The sequence below is a fragment of the Dama dama genome, chromosome 28 (genome assembly GCF_033118175.1).
Source record: "Dama dama isolate Ldn47 chromosome 28, ASM3311817v1, whole genome shotgun sequence".
Classification (NCBI taxonomy): domain Eukaryota; kingdom Metazoa; phylum Chordata; class Mammalia; order Artiodactyla; family Cervidae; genus Dama; species Dama dama.
In genome coordinates, this window is record NC_083708.1 from 59,634,930 (window position 1) to 59,652,432 (window position 17,503).

A 17,503-nucleotide genomic window follows, 5' to 3' on the forward strand; every position below is an offset into this window, starting at 1 on the left:
CAGCTTGAAAATTAGATCTCTAATAACCATGCAGAACATCCATCAAACACTTCCATGGGATAATAAAAGTCTCAAAATATTCACAAGAGACATATGGACACTCCAGACAGTTGGGGGTGGTGACCAGGCAAAAGCACTGAACCCATCTGGAAAGGAAAGTATTTTTTTAAATCAAATGTCAGCTAGCGTTTACACCAGACTCTATTCTAAGGGCTTTATGTGTGTTATCACATTTAGACCTCACAACAGTCCTATATCATGGGATTCGTTACCATCTACATTTTATAAGTGAGGAACAGGGCAGTGAGTCACTCACCTACGAGTCACTCTGAGCCAAGACTATCTTGCTCCAGACTTGTTCACTGACTTGTCCATTGGACGTCATGGAACCTCGCTGTGTACAGATGGGCAAGACGCGTTAAATATTAGCTGCATCTTAAGAGCCATCTAATCAACCCACTCAATGTCTAGAGAAGGAAATGGAGACCATAGATGGGGAATGGCCTGTCCTGGCTTATAGAGATTGATCCCAGCAGGGCTGGGCTGGAACGAAGGGCCCAGGCCAGCCTGCCTTCCCCCATGACACAGTCGTCTCCTCTGTCTTCCTGGGGCAGCATCCCACGAGTCACACAGCGCTTCTGTGAATTCTCCTGCTTGGTCTGGGGGTGGTTGGTGAAATCAGTCGGTGCTTCTTTGCAAATAAATTTCAGGTTGCTTATCCCACTCAGACAATTATGTAAATATGATTTGCTCAGGCCAAGTTAATACAGTAATAAGCATTGTGAATCAGATAAAACTGAAAGACAGAATAGCAACACCACCACCAAGGAAGAGATGGGGACTTACCCGGGCAGTCCTGTGGTTCAGACTCAGCGCTTCCAATGCAGGAGGCCTCGGGTTCGATTTTCGGTTGGGGAACTAAGATCCCCCAGGCCATGTGACAAAAAAAAAAAAAAAAAGGAAGAGATGTTTAAGGCTGTTTCCCCTCATGAAGGTTCGGTTTTTCCACAACTTGAAACAAAGTGGAGTCTGTTAGAAATGTATGTTTTTAAATATCAGTTTTATAGATGGAACCATTAGATATTCTTGTCTAAGTGAAACAAACTCCACTTTGTTCTACTCCATGGGTGTGGAGCTTTAATTAAAGGCACGTGATTAAATATTTTCAGTTGATTTAGAAAAGAGAACCACGGGGGAGAATGTGTATTAACTGCAATGATTTTCCTTTTTAACTCTTGATCTTTCTGCATTGAATTTTAAATTGATTTATCACTTCATTTATTATCATCAAGATTTTAAATTTCCCAAATTTCACATTACCTTTGAAATTAAATACAATTTTAGCATGAATTCCAGATTTGTCAAAACTCAAATATTGTACAACTAACCAGCAATTTGCAGTTTTATTCTCTGCCCTCCATCCTTTGAGGCAGCAGTCAGGCAAGGCACTAACATGTTTCAGAAGTCAGTTTAACAAAGAAAACAGTAATTTGCGCTGCCGACTTTGAGAAACAAACACCCTCTGTCTCCTATCCTCCCTTAGAAGGGTGGAGGTGCTTCTCCTTCAAGAGCCCTCCTGCCACGCTCCCCTGAGGAGGAGAGGTTTCCCAGGATGCACTTCGTGCAAACATCTTTAAAAGCCTAGTTCTTTCTTTCAAGTTTACTCTGCTGTTTAATTGAGTCGTGCTGAATGCAAATGTGTCAAAGCCAAATAAATACCACCCAGTGAAATCCAGACTCTCTGACTCTTCCTTCAGGACTTATTTGCTCTCTTGCTGGAGAAGTAGTCCAGGAATTTTAGGACAGCTTCCTTGTCACAGTAGCACAGAACCCAACCAGCATTAGCACTATAACCATCCGAGCCGTCGCCATTGCCTGAAAGCCTACTGTGCGCCCGATACCATGTTCTGGGCTTCCACGTTTAGTGTGCAACCTGGGCTTCTGATTTACCATGAAGAGATCATCTTCTGACAAACAGGAGAGTCCCTTAAAAGCAGGCATTTTTGGTCTGTCAAGGCAGATCTGTCCCGGGACTTTCCTGGTGGTCCAGGGGCTAAGACTCCACCACGCTCCCAATGCAGGGTGCCCGGGTACAATCCCTGATCAGGGAACTAGTTCCCACATGCCACCACTATGTGTTCACAAGCCTTAACTAAAGATCCCACATTGATCAAAGTTCTCATGTGCCACAACTAAGACCCACTGCATCAAATTTTTTTTTTTTTTAAGGCAGCTCTGTCTTTACAGGTCAGACACAGAAAGGAAAGGAGTTGACATGCATTTATTTTTTTTCCTTTTGAGAAGAAAGTGACCCTTTAAAATGCGGCATTGGCTGTTTTGTTGAAGGCTCTTCCATTATTTCTCTTTTGTTTTAATGTGCAATCACCTTGATTCTTTAATGATGAACCATAAGAAAGAACTTCCTTGTCAAGATGAAGCAGAGTCTGAAGCATGTCCCAGACTCTGCTCACCTCTTCCTCCCCCTGCCCCTACCTGGGCCTGTCACAGGCTCAGAGCTGGTCTAACCATTTCTCCAAAACCCAAAGAAATCTGCCCCAGAAGACTTCTCTGGATGTCCTAGATTCTTAAAAATCAGAACCAAGGCCAGCTAAGCTTCTAACTTAATCTCAGTATAACGACCTGAATTGACAACATCCTATTGGGCACAGATGGTAAAGAATCTGCTTGTAATGTAGGAGATATGAGTTCGATCCCTGGGTTGAGAAGATCCCCTGGGGAAGGGAATGGCACCCCACTCCAGTATTCTTGCCTGGAGACTCCCATGGACAGAGGAGCCTGGCGGGTTACAATCCACGGGGTCGAAAAGAGTCAGACGGGACTGAGCGACGCTTAACACACTTAGAAACTAAGACCAAGGGCGGGGTGATGTTCTGTGACTCTCAGAGGGAACATGGCTCTTCAGTGTTTAGAGAGAAAACAAAAAGATCTCCTTACATTCTTTCCATTGAAAGCTAAGGACAGCCTGATAGTGTTAGATCTTGAGTCTCTCAAACAATAAGGAAGCAAACAGAGAGGAATGGAAGACGCCTTGTGCTTCAGAGTTCCTTTTGCAACACTGAATGTTTCATGCGTTATGAACTGAGGTCATTTTTCTTTATTAGAGTTTACATAGAGCTGAGCTAGCCAGGAGATATTTCAATCACTAAAGAAGCTGAAAAGATTTTTTTAACTGTGCAGGGCCCTCTCCTGTTTAATTCTTCTAAAAGGATATTTATTATTATAATACAGAGCTAAGTCTTTGGAACCATGAGGAGTTTAAAAAGAGAGATGACTAAGATAGTCCTATTTTGGGAGTTCATCACCTTGTTGAAAAGATATGTCTATGTATAATACAGTGAGCAAGTCAAGACAGGCAGGAAAAGGACCGAGTGAGCGAGGGTCTTTTAAAAACCCTGTCTCAGGAGGGGTGGACGGTCGTGGCCTGTGACGGCCTCAGAATTTCGTTAATGAGCAGGCTGAGGACACAGAAGATCCAGAAGATGTGTTCCCAGGCCTGAAGGGGCTTCTGGTGTAGTGAGAAAGACGGGTAAACAGACTTCCATGAACAAGGCAAGAAGTGAAAGACAGAAAAGTGCTCTGAAAACAGAGGAGAGCCTCACCGGCTCTGCTCAGAAACACCAAGGCAGGCTTCCCACAGAGGATGACATGTGTTGGCTGACCGAGTGTGGTGGTTTTAAAACACGTCCACAGATTTTTAGAAACACCTCCTCTCAAGAGGTGAGACTTCATTTCCCTCCCGTTGACTATGGACTGGACTTAGCAACCCACCTCTTCGGGAGGCAGAAGTGACGGTGTATGTTGCTTCCAGGACTAGGTAATCAAGAGCGCTGTAATTTCCTCCTTACTCTTATGATGCTCAAGTAGCCTTATGAAGAGGGTCGCCTGACAGGAAAGCCAGGCCTCCTGACCACAGCCCTGTGTGGGCGCCATCTTGGCAGCGGCTCCTCTAGTCCCAACCAAGACGTCCAGTGACCTCAGCCAACACCTTGACTGAAACTGCGTGAGAGACCCCCAGACCAGGTCCGACAGCTAAACCCCAGAAGCTGTGAAATAATAAGTATTCATTATTGGTTGAAGTCACCGCATTTTGGGATAAGTTGTTACCACGCAGTAGATTCCTGACGCACCAACAAGTATCCATTGGCCATGTTGAAGGGTGGGAGACGTTCAGTTAGAAGAGCTGAGAGCGTTACACCGCGTGGCCATGCTGAGTGTGGCTGGCGTGTGGGACGTGTGGTCCCTAAGCTTTTAGTGCGCTAGCAGTTTCCTTAAACCTTCTCCAAAATGGAATTTCTAAATAAACGAATACTATTGAACATGGCTGTCCATCACACTTAGGAAAAAACCTAGATTCCTTGCCATGGCCGCAAAGCTATTTCTCCAGCTTACCACAGTGCTCACACTGCCGCGTGCTCACATCTGCGTCACACTGGTTTTCTCCGATGCCTTTCCCCCAGTTAAGGCCTTTGCACACACAGTTTCCTCCATCTAGATGGCTCCTCTCTTCGCCAGTCCCATGGCTTACTTTTCCTCTCACAGGACGCAGCCTCAACATGCCTCCAGGAGACCCCTTTCCCGACCATCAGCCCTGTGGGTCTTCTGCAGCCGTGTTTGTTTCCCCGACGAGAGGAACCGCTCCTGTTAGATCGCTTGTCTGTTTGCGTGCTTTTGCCTGTCTTCCCCTTCAGACAGCACATCTCACTCTGGCCTTTCTTGTCGTGTCTCCAACCAGGCACGGTGCCTGGGATGTGGTAGGTCCTGAGTATCTATGCCTTGTAGTTACTCTATCCTCCTGTGCAGTAGGTACTAGGTGTTCCTATTTTAAGACTGTCTGCCTGTGTTATCCTCATCTACAAGAGAAGCAAATGCATTAAAATTCTACCACTTTGAAAACATAGCCTGTTTAATTCTGTATAACTTTATATTTATATTATTTGAATATCTCATCTTTCATGTCTTGAGTAGTAACTTATTTATTATAACAGAAAATAATAGAAATATCTCAGCCCACTCCTAGTGAAAGAATAACTCTTCTCCTGCCTCTACTCCATTCACAGAAGACCTTTTTAATGATGAAATACTTAAAATATCTTGAGAAAGTACAGCCACTATGGAAAACAGTATGGAGGTTCTTTAAAAAGTTAAAAACGCAATTCCCATATGATCCAGTATTTCCACTCCTGGGTAAAAACTCTAATTCAAAAATGTACCTGTACTCACTGTTCATAGCAGTGTTATTTACAATAACCAGAACATGAACACAACTCAAGTGCACTTCAACAGATAACTGGCTTAAGAATATGTGGTATTTATATATATATACACATGTATGGGCTTCCCTGGTGGCTCAGACTGAAAAGAATCCACCTGCAATGCAGGAGACCTGGGTTCAATCCCTGGGTTGGGATGATCTCCTGGAGGAGGGCATGGCAACCCACTCCAGTATTCTTGCCGGGACAGTTCCATAGACAGAGGAGACTAGTAGGCTACAGTCCTTGGGGTTGCAAAGAGTCAGACATGACTGAGCAACTAAGTATGTATGTGTATATATATATATATATACACATATATATATATATATATATATATATAATGGAATATTACTCAGCCATAAAAAAGAAAGAAATATTGCCATTGGCAGCACGTGGATGGACCTAGAGACTGTTATGCTTAGTGAACTAAAACAGACAAATACCATGTGATATCACTTATATGTAGAATCTAAAAACAATACAAGTGAATGCATATACAAAACAAAAACAGACTCACAGATACAGAAAATCTTATAGTTACAAAAGAAAAGGGGAGAGGGGACAAATTAGGAGTATGGGATTGACAGATACAAACTACCATATATAAAATAGATAAGCAACAAGGATTTACCTTATAGCACTGGGAACTATACTCAACATTTTGTAGCACACATAATGAAATATAATTTGAAAAAAAACCAAATCACTAGGCTGTACACCTGAAACTAACATAATATTATAAATTAACTATACCTAACAAATAAATACATTGAAAAATAGAAATTATACAATGAACATTTGACTTCAATAAGTAAAAAAGCATTCTCCTATATCACAAATCTAACAAAATTTCAATAATTTCTATTACCATCTAATACTAGCTTTCCCCCAACTTTTACTTATATCTGCTTTATTCAAAACAGGATCCAAACAAGGATCACACATTGCACATTGCTATTATGGACTTCAAGTCTCTTTTAATATAAAACAGACCCCTTCCTCCCTCCTTTCTTCACATGACTTTGGCCTATTGAGAAGTCTGGACCAGTTGTTTTGTGGAATGTCCAGACTTCTAGATTTGTATGACTGTTTCCTCATGGTACCACTTAATGTGTTTCTTATAAACCCCTGGATTTCCTGTAAACTGAAACTTAGATACAGAAGGCTTCATGAGATGTAGATTAGGCATTTTGGCAGCAATACTTCGCAAATGAAGATTTGTACTTCAGATTGCACCATATCAAGAGGTACATAAGGTCTAGTGTTCCATGACTGGTGATGCAGAATTTGGTCACAGAAATTGACTGGTGACCCCCAGATTTCACCACTGGAAAGTTCTGACTTCTCCCTATAATTGGCATCATCTGTGGAGTCATCCTCCTGCCCCATGCAAATATACAACTGACTTTTCCCCTTTTTGCAGGAGGCCTAAAGGCTGCCTTTCTGTTGTGGTTGAGATGGGAGGGAGGAGCCCAGACTTCCTCTTCAATAGCTCACTTCTGTGTCCGTTCCAGCTGCGCCTCACTGGCCATGAGGTAAGCCACATGCATTCAGTAAGGGGTCCCCCGGTCTCGACTGGCCATGAGACAGACAGTAGGGACCGGCATGGGTTGTAGTGAAGTTAAAAACACCTTGTCCTTCAGAAGCGCTGAAAGGATGTATGTTTGGAAATTTAAGACGAGGCAAGACTCAAGATACAAAGCTAGGGCAAAACCAAAGAAGACTGAATCATGTATACTCTGATCAAAGTAAAAAACAATTTAATTCAGGAGGGAAAATGGAGAGAAGATACATCTCTTCACAATATTTGGGGTGGGAGGTGAAATTATGAATTTTCAGTTTTTGTAGTATTGTTATCCTAATTGTATAATAAAAATAAATGTTTAAATAAATAAGAGTATAATAAGGTGATATGTTTTAAGAAGAAAAAATCATGAATTAAAATGTAAACAGCATGAAACAAATTTTAATTTTTTTAACTCACTTTTTATGCTGAAGTTTTTAAAGCAAATTAGAAACATAGTGATATCCAGCCTACAAATACTTCAGAACACATCACTAAAAAGTTAGAACATTTTCCATCATGGTGAATATGAAGTTATCTCACTGAACAAAATTAAGATTAATTCCTTAATATAATCTAACATACAGTCCATGTTCAAATTTTCCCCTAATTATCCCCAAATGTCTTTTACAGCTAGTCTCTAAACCAGGATCTAAACCACGGAAACAGGTTTTAAAACAAGCATACAAAAACTTTATAGTATATCACCTAGTTACAAACTTTTCCTTTTAATTTCATACCTTACCCACTAATTTTATTGCCGTCATTACCATAAATGAATGTCACATGCATCTGGTTAAGATATTTGCAAGTTCTTTCAGTTCTAGAGTAGTTGACCATAACTATTATATTCTCACGATTCTCGAGACCTTATTAGTAATAAAGAAACCTCAAAATCACTATGAGATTTAAATGTATTTGTTTATACATTAATCAATGCCTCGGGAGCAGAAGCAGAAGCAGCCCCTGGGCAGTAAGCACCATTTCAGCAGAAGGAAAAAAAGCCTGGTGGTCGGTTTTAGGCCAAGACATCAGGGATAAGAGAAGCAATGCATTTCGACCTGCCAGTCAGGAGGACATGGATCTCGAGAATTCCTTGGTGGTCCCACGGTTAGGACTCTGCACTCTCACTGCTCAGAGCCCAAGTTCAATCCCTGCTTAGGAAACTGAGATCCTAATGAAGCATGGAGCGCAGCCAAAAAAAAAAGAAACAAGACGTGGACCTAAACGTTTGCAGAACCTCTTTTCTCTTTATAACGACACTTTAAATTTTTCATGCCTTCACTCAGAATCTCTTCACTTTCTAAAAAAAACAAGGAGTATTCATTTTTTAACCACTCTCTGCCCAAGTGTAGAAATTAGCAAGCAAAAGATGATATTTCCAAGATACAACATCAGGGAAATTTCAGCCCTCTGTACCCGAGTATTTAAACTATTTCAAAGTAATAAACTATGCCTTTGTTTTTTCTGTTAAACACTTCTGATGAAGAGCGGAAAGCCATTTATGTTTTAGATTAGCCATTTCTTTCATGACTACCACCTGTGTTACTCGAAAGAAGAAACTTGTTTATCATTGTTTCTGGTTTTGGTCTGAATGTTGGTCACTTGCTTGATCAATAACATAGAAATATGTCACGATCATAGCTCTCCTTTTTCTTTTAATGATTGTTGGGCTGCACCCCACAGGCCTCGAGCCTTGGAGTTGCCCAACCCCGAGACCGAAGAAAGAACCCTAGAGACAGCAGCAGAGGCATCAGTGTGTGTTGGACGGGGGACCTTGACACAGCTGAGGAAGGCCCGGAGCGGCGTCCCATCAGTGCCGCCAGCGGCAGGCGGGACGTCACAGCAGTCCTCACCGCTCGAGGGTGAAGGAGGCACCATTCATAGCGGAGATGTGACATCATTTGGGCCCCTCAGTTACCAGGGACTAGCTAAGCTCTCAGAGAAGGCGACGGCACCCCACTCCAGTACTCTTGCTGGGAAAATCCCACGGACGGAGGAGCCTGGTGGGCTGCAGTCCATGGGGTCGCGAAGAGCACAACTCAGCGACTTCACTTTCCCTTTTCACTTTCACGCATTGGAGAAGGAAATGGCAACCCACTCCAGTGTTCTTGCCTGGAGAATCCCAGGGACGGGGGAGCTGATGGGCTGCCGCCTACGGGGTCGCACAGAGTCAGACACGACTGAAGCGACTTAGCAGCAGCAGCTAAGCTCTATCATCAAGAGAATTGGACAGTCGTGTGTCATAACTCCCTTTTTATATAGAATCTTTAATCCAGAGGCCTCAAAGCTTTTTGTAAGCATTATCTGTTTGCAAAATAAATAAATTAATAAATATATATATATGTCACTTTGAGAAGAGGAAAGTTAAAAAGAGAAAATGGCCTGCACACTTGAAATTACATGAGCCAGAAATCAAGTCAAGATTAAACCTTGATCAGATCAATGTCAACTTGGCCTGATTAAAGTCTGAAGGATTAACTTAAAATCTTAAAGACCTTTTGCTCTCCTGAGACCCAGGATACTGACTTCAAACATTTTTGGTGTTCTTGCACTAAGGTAATGAGGCCTCACTTAATATGTACACTATATTTCTATAACTATATACCTCTGTGTGACTCAGTGACATGATTTTTTTTAATTTTTATTTCTAATTGGGGGATAATTACTTTACAATACTGTGATGGTTTCTGCCATACGTCAAGATGAAACAGCCATAGGTGTACATATATCCCGTCCCTCTTAAACTTCCCTCCTACCTCCTTCCTCGTCCCACCCATCTAGGTTGAGTGACATGGTTTTATGTGTGTTTGCTTCATCTGTTTCTTTTCAGTAACTAGGCACACCCAAGAGACAGAAGAGTCTATATAATCAGGAACACAGAAGAAATAGACACTGATCATTTAGTGCTCTTCTCTCAGATTACAGGGGTAACATGATTTTATTGTAGGAATCTTAAAAACCCAGAAAAAAAACACCCAAAAAAAGAAAATACAAATGACCCATTTTCCTACTTCTTTCTCCCAGAGAGCTGCCTTTATCATTTTGATTTATCTTAATAAAGCTCTTGTCCTGCACGTGCATCTCAGCTGCCATCTGGAACCTCCCTAGGCCCAGAGATATAAACAAATTAGGATCCAATCTCTTTCCAGGCCTGTGGAAAATCTAATAAGCTCCTGAATATTTCTGCAAATTCCTCCAGGCCTGGTGGCAGGTGAGGATAAGGTGACTTCGGAGCGGGCTGCCTCATGGCCCCGTTAACTGACTTCTTGCCTCTACTAGTTCCCGTTCTCCGCTCAGGCAGCCCCTGGGGGCTTACACACACCTGGAATGTGAGGCTCTTCTGTGCCAAACTTTACTGAAGGTTTGAGTTTGAGAAGTTCGGGAGGATGGAGAGAGTAACAGGGATTTTCTTCATTGCAACATATACAACTAACATCTAATTATTTAAATCCCTGCTCTTAAACTCTTTTAGCTCTTATTAATAAATTGGATTGTAGCCTCTTGCCACGTTTCTGGGCCTTTTTTTAAAGTGTAGAATCTTCACTGAACCCACTCTATGGGCGCTGTGTGCTAAGTTGTTTAAGTCATGTCCAACTCTTTGCAACCCTACGGACCATAGCCCTCTAGGCTCCGCTGTCCATGGGCTTCTCCAGGCACGAATACTGGAGTGGGTTGTCATGACCTCTACTCCAAAAAAATCCTCTCCATTCTATCATGCTAAGCTACTCAGGTTTATCTAAACTAACATACAAGCAGAGTGCCCAGGTTAAAGTCCTAGGGCAAGCAAATTCTCTAAGCCTTGCCTTTCTCATTTGTAAAATAAGAATGTTGATAGATACCTCCTTCATAGGCTAAGCATAGTAAGTAACATGAACTACTTTCATTCTTGTTGAGAAATACTTCCCCTGGGCCACATGGAACTGCAGAATCTGCCTCTGTGACCAGAACACTTTTACAGCGGATGAGTGATGCTTGGAGATTGGGAGCACACAGTCTGAGGCCAGAATGTCTGTTGTTCTCGATGAGATCAGCACTCTGTCCATGTGGGGCTCTCAGGAAGCTGACGTTGAGGAGGAGTTTGGGTGCAAAGTTATTACTACGTGCATGCTCAGTCACTTGTGTCCAGCTCTTGGCAAACCCATGGACTGAAGCCCACCAGGCTCCTCTGTTCCTGGAGGTTTCCAGGCAAGCATACTAAAGTGGGTTGCCATTTCCTACTCCGGAGGATATTCCTGCCTCAGGGAGCAAACCCACATCTCCTGTGTCTCCTACCTTGGCAGGCAGATTCTTTGCCACTGAGCCACCTGGGAAGCCCAAAATCATTATTAGGGATCAGTATAGTTCAAAGTAAGGGGACGGAAGCGGGATTGGTCCGAAGCAACCAACCACTCTGGTTTGCCTGGGATGAGAGCTTCTTGGCACACAGAACTCGCAGTGCTAAAACCAGAACATTCTCAGGCAAACTGGGGTGGTTAGTCATCCTCACTGGAGCAGGACTTGAAATGTGATACCGACTCATCAAAGCTTTACCAACCAGGCAGGGATCTCTGTTGTGACTATCACCATAAGAATAGTCCCATCTTGGGATGATTCTTAGGACAGTAATTTGGGTCTTTATACTTTGTCTCTCTGTCCAATGCAGGCTGCCCTGAGTAGTTCATGACCTCAGGCCAAATAGCAGAGGCAGAGCCTGCAGGCAGACAGGTGAAGGCAGCCTTGGAGAAAATCCTTTGAAGGACAGGGCCTCTCTATACCCACCACCGGGACCATTTTGTTCCTCTGTTTCCTTCATCTGCAAAATGGGGATAATAATGGTAAACACCTGGCGGTCATGGTGGCTTAGTCGCCAGATCATGCCCGACTCCTGCGACCCCATGGCCTATAGTCCACCAGGCTCCTCTGTCCATGGGATTCTCCAGGCAAGAATACTGGAGTGGGTTGCCATTTCCTGCTCCAGGGGATCTTTCCAACTGAGGAATCGAACCTGGGCCTCCTGCATTGCAGGCAGATTCTTTACTGACTGAGCTTTGAGGGAAGTCCAAATACCTGGTAGCTTAGTTAATATGTATAAAGTGCCCAGCACACAATCAACTCTCTTCCTTGGACTCACTATCAGATCCTGAAATTCTTCCTCCTCGGGTGTACTTTGTCAAACTCCCATGCTGGTGTCATCACGACTTCAGTTTGATGGCAACATCCATGGCCAACCTACAGCTTTCTTCATTTAACTGATTGGACTTGGTGACAGGCTGCTTTCTTAGTTATAGCCCAGAAACTGGTGTGTGAGAGTCTTCCATTTTTCTTCTTACTCTTTGGTTTTGGGTTGAGTTAGGAAACCTCCTCAACTCCTTATGCTATCCTATTTCTATTATTGGATAATGGAAATGATTCAATGAGGAGAAAAAGTGGTAGAAAAGTATGGACAGAAGGAAGAATTTTTAATTCAAAAGTAGCTTTCCTAAAAAGAGAATTGAAGTATGAGAATTTGGAAGCTCGGGGGAGAAGTATTGATGTAAATGGCAGAGTGATTAAAGACTGTGTTTAGCCTGGATAACTTTTGTGATCATGAGGCCAATGAAATAAACCATCCTCACCCTGACTTCCCTTTCCTCCAAAATAAGCCATGTTGTATAATTCCATCAGGTGGCCACTGGCCTGCTTGTTCCTCCATTCTGAAGACGCTAAAGTTACCAGAACTCTTGTGAGTCACTTTATGAGTAAGAGCAGGAAACAGCACTAGGTTAAAATTTGGAGTGTGACATTCTGAGTGTGAAAATATACGTCCCTCCCCTAAGAGCTGGACACAAATTACTTTTTATAATAGCCCTCGGCTTTTCATGTACTCAGGAAGGAGGTGCGAGGTCACGGGGTTCCACACCTTCTTTTACCTCCCTGACACCCTTCCATCTAAACAGATGCTACTCAGAACCAATAACATGTGGGTTATTTACTTCCTCTTTTCATCACCTGAGCAAAAGCAGGCAAACAAACGAAGCAAGAAAAAGAGTGCTCTTAGAGGCCACTACAACAATAATGACCACAAGATCCCTTTGAGCTGTTCATCCATTGAATTCCAAACATTATTCATGCAGGTGTCCTTGCCTGAACTGTTGGCAGGAGAGTAGCAATTTTATCCTCAAAGCAGGGTGTTCCTCGGGCTTGGAGCCAGGGCAGTTGGCTCATTCACTTCCTCCTCTGCGGCCTTTCTTCAGGACTTTTTGCGGGTCAGAAGCTTGTTACATGACGATTCAGGAGGGGACACAGGAAGTAGCGTTTGTCCTCTGACACTGGCTGCTCACCTCTTTCTGGCCCAAATTAGTTTACTTCACCAAGTAAGCCACAGAGTTGCCTTCATCTGAATTCCTTTCCAAATGCATAGTTATCATGATGGAAATTCAAGGTAGCATGAAGGACTTCCCTGCCCCCTCTGCAAGGGAAAGTGACTGGAACTGACTCTCCTGGAGGGGAGGGTAGCCTAGCCTGCCCTGGTCCTAGTCTGGGCTAAGTGACCCCTTCACATGTCTCCCTAGTGGAAGAGTTGACATGCCTCCCTGCAGCCTTCCTCACTGCTTGCTCCTCTCAAGAGCCACAGCATACATTGACTATACTAACAGTTTAGGATTTGAGGGACTTCCCTGGCAGTCCAGTGGTTAAGACTTCATTTTCCAGTGCAAGAAATGTGGATTCGATCCCTGGTCGGGGAACTAAGATCCCATATGCCTTGAGACAAAAGAAAACCAAATCATAAAAAGCAGAAGCAATATTGTAGCAAGTTCTACAAAGACTTTAAAAATGGTCCACATCAAAAAATCTTCTAAAGGAATAAAATAAAATTTTAGGATTTCATACACCTGGCTCAGACTAGAGATACCCACTCTGTATCTCTTTCCAAGAATCACCCTGATGACCTAGATCTTGGGGCTCAGCCAATGGTGTAAACCATTCCCAGGGAAACTAAAGGTCATAACCCTTGGTGTCATAATGAGGCTGAGTTAGACCCATCGGCTTTTGCATCTCCATAGAGACTCAGGGTCCTGATACAAATGAGAGTGGGCTGAGGGGAATGGCAGTGGAAACTTGCCAGCAGAATCACGGCAGAGAATGATCTGTGTGCAGAAAAGCTGCCAGAGACCAGTGGGAGGAGCAAGGGAGGGCAGCAGGTTCAGCGCCCCCGCCCTTTCATCATGCGACTCAGAGATCCTCTTACCTAGTGGAGGGGCGCCCAGCTGAGTCTTCTTATTCAACGACGCATGAGGTAAAATTTCTGGGCTGGTGTTTGAGCAAATGACTCACTCACCTTTCTGTCATCAGAAAGATGCAAGCAAATTTCCATCTTTCCATCAATTTTGTATGTTATTCTTATGCTTTTCTGATAGAAATAAGAAAAATAAAAAGAAAACATAATATCTCAGGAAAGTACTTCTTGTGCCCCAGACTCAAAGTTTATTTTATAGGCTAAGCAAAAATCAAATCTATCTCAGAACTCAAGCTTTATGATTAATGCACTTTAAGGTTTCAGGTTAACCAAACCTGTACCGTGAGATGTTTTATACCCTTTTAAAGACATTGGATATACTCAGTATCTTATTCCCTCATTATCTCTTTTTACTCTACACTTTCAATACAACCACTGCTGAAATAAACTGATAATATATTTCAATTATATTAAAAAATTTTTTTTTTGCCTTGCCATGAGCCATGTAGCATCTGTTCCCCAATCAGTAATCAAACCTGCACCCCCAGCATTGGAAGCAAGAAGTCTTAACCACTGGACCACCAACAAGGCCCCTGACAGTGTATTTCTGATACATTAAAACATGATGTTTGACTCCTGTGTGGTTGGATAATTTAAATGAGTATTTATACATATCTTGTGGCTGTCTGGAAAAATTGCTTGTCAGAAAATGTAAGAGAGGGTAGGTATTGCATTACAGTGATAACAGTGATAGAAACAGGCATTGACGAAAGAATCACATCTCTCTGGATACTTTTTTTTTTCCTGGTTACACTGAGTCTTAGTTGCAACATGTGGGATTTAGTTCCCTGACCAAGGATTGAACCCAGGTCTTCTGCATTGGGAACATGGAGTCTTAGCCACTGGACCACCAGGGAAGTCCTGCCCCACATAGATCTTAAGTCACATTTCTCCCTATATCTCCTACTAGCCCTTCTCATATAGCTTACTTATGTTAAGTAAGTAAGTATCTTAAAAAAATTTTTCAACAGTCAGATCTCATTGGAGGGCAACTTTAGACTGAATTCAACCAGAAGGCTTATGCCTTCCTTGGACAGTCACTTTCCTTGAAATCCTTTTGGACTACTTTTTAATGTGGACCATTTTTAAAGTCTTTTTTGAATTTGTTACAATGTTGCTTCTGTTTTTTATATTTTGCTTTTTCCGTCTTGAGGCATGTGGGGTCTTAGCTCCCTGACCAAGGATCAAACCCGCAACCCCTGTGCTAGAAGTTGAGCTCTTAATCTCTAGACTGCCAGGGAAGACCCTGGACCACTTTGGCAGCTTGTGAAATCTTTCCCTCTGCACATGGCTGGATGTCCCAGCTCACATTTACCAGTCTTTCCTTTCTTTTACTCTTTGATATATTTGGAAATGGTTATAGGAATTCACTATACAGGAACAAACTTATTTCCTTCCAAATCATAACACAGACCAAAAAAGCAATGGGAATTCTGTAGAATTCCCAGATACAATTCCCAGGATAGAATTCTGAGGCATTTTTTATATTTTCTAGCAGAGAGATTTGGGGATGCTATTCGCAGGGCTCAGTCTGTGGGCACAATATTGCTTTGTGATCTTTTATAAACCACAAGCTAGAATTGTTATAATAACGATAGGTGGACAGATGCCAAATGGCAAAACCAGGTGGAAAGTAGTGGTAAGAAGGGATTTTTACTGCTTCATCTACTCACAGGAAATCTCCACCCAATAATTTCTACAAAGCAAGACTATAATACATTGAATCCTCTGTTGATCTCTGAAATCTTGAGCCTCTGGTTAGGGTGAGTAAAATGCCCTGATTAAAGTCATTAACAGAAACACTGATAGAAGTGTCCAGGGAAAACCGGCAGTGGGACTGCTGAAAAATGCCCTAATTGTTTCATTTTACTAAGACTCATCACAGGCGCTGACATTATGTATCTATTTGCCAAAGAAGTTGCCTGTATTCCATTAATAGAGAAATACCGGAGGGTGTAGGAGAAGATGTCTGTAAGAAAGGATCCTGGCAAAGGTAGGCTCTGTCAACATACATTTCACAGGACTTACTGACTGTTTCAGGTCACGCTTTTCTACTTGTTGAAAAACAGCGTGATCACAACAACTGTAAAATGTTGAAAAATGAAAATCATGCTTCTGAAGCCCATCAGTTTGGCCTGAAATTGTTCCCACTTTGAGGATGCTGCTAGAACAAGGTTTGAGGGCCAAACTGTAATGTTACAGCCAGTAACGTCTATTTGCAGATGGCCATTTGCTTGAGTTGATTTGCATGAAAGATGAAGCGGGGGAGAGCATGTGTGTTGGGGAAGGAAAAAGGAAGTGGAAATGATAAACAGCAACCTGTTTGATCCCTTGGCTTTGTCCCAGGTATCCACATCTGTGTCTTAGAAAGAAGGGCTTTACGTGGTCAGTAAAGTGTATATTTTTATAAAGGATAAAGGATAAGTGCACATAGGCTGCAGGACTTTCTGTCCAGGAGTGACACGGGTGAAAGTATTAGAGCCATTACACATCTGCCGTGGGTGTCAGCCTCATCAGGCTTGGCCCTGATGTAGATTCTGACCTGCACATAGCTTCTTAGGCCGCAGCCAGGACACAAGGCGGCCACAGAGAAGAACGTTCAAGAACTGTCTGTCAGTACATAGGAAACAACTCTGGGGATTCTAAAGAGACTTTGCGTGAGGCCAGAAAGTCTACATTATGCAAGTGGGAGCAAGAGCCAGGCAAATTTAGAACTGTGATTCTTATGACCCTAATTATATCCACCAGCTGGTGAAGTGTAATGAATAAGAAAAATTAATCACTTCTCAGCCCAGTGTGCATGCTCAGTCATGTCTGACTCTTTGTGACCCCATGGACTGTAGCCTGCCGGGCCCCTCTGTCTGTGGGATTTCCCAGGCAAGCATACTGGAATGAGCTGCCGTTTCCTTCTCCAGGGGACCGTTCTGACCCAGGATTGAACTTGAGTCTCTCGTGTCTCCTGCACGGGCAGGAGGATTCGTTACCACTGAATGACCTGGGAAGCCCCTCTCAGGCCTTCCGCCTAATATAAAAACATGACAGTCGGTATATTATTCAAGATTTTTAGTTGCAGACAACAGAATCTACCCATGCTGGTTTTTAAGAAAAAAATTTTAAAGTTTTAAAGAATATTAGATTGCATGCAGACTCCTGGAAAGGGCCAGGGAATCACATGCTGAGGCTACACTGTAAGTGATACCCGAGTCACACCCCTGGCATGGGCACTGCCGTGGCACCAGCCGCCCCCACAGGGGATGCCACCACGAGGGCTGCTGCCATTTCTGCCTCAGCGCCTCCGTCCAGCCCCGCAGCCTTCAGCAGAACACCGGCTCCGCCTGACACCTGGCTTCGTGCGCTTTGCTCTCCTGCACTGCCATCTTGCATGGCCGCCCTGATGGCAGAAACTAG

At 43.1% G+C, this 17,503-nt stretch overlaps 1 long non-coding RNA gene across 2 annotated transcripts in view; it reads right to left on the minus strand.

Moving 5' to 3' along the window:
* The window catches only part of LOC133048129 (uncharacterized), a 79,468-nt gene extending 78,578 nt beyond the window's left edge, over positions 1 to 890 (minus strand). The window contains exons 1-2 of one of the 2 annotated variants that reach the window (XR_009690959.1): positions 847 to 890; positions 317 to 394 (exon numbers count right to left, since the gene is read on the minus strand). This is a non-coding gene — a long non-coding RNA (uncharacterized LOC133048129). The remainder of the gene's footprint in view (positions 1 to 316; positions 395 to 846) is intronic. The other variant, XR_009690960.1, reaches the window with a different exon arrangement.
* Between the last annotated feature and the right edge of the window lie 16,613 nt (positions 891 to 17,503).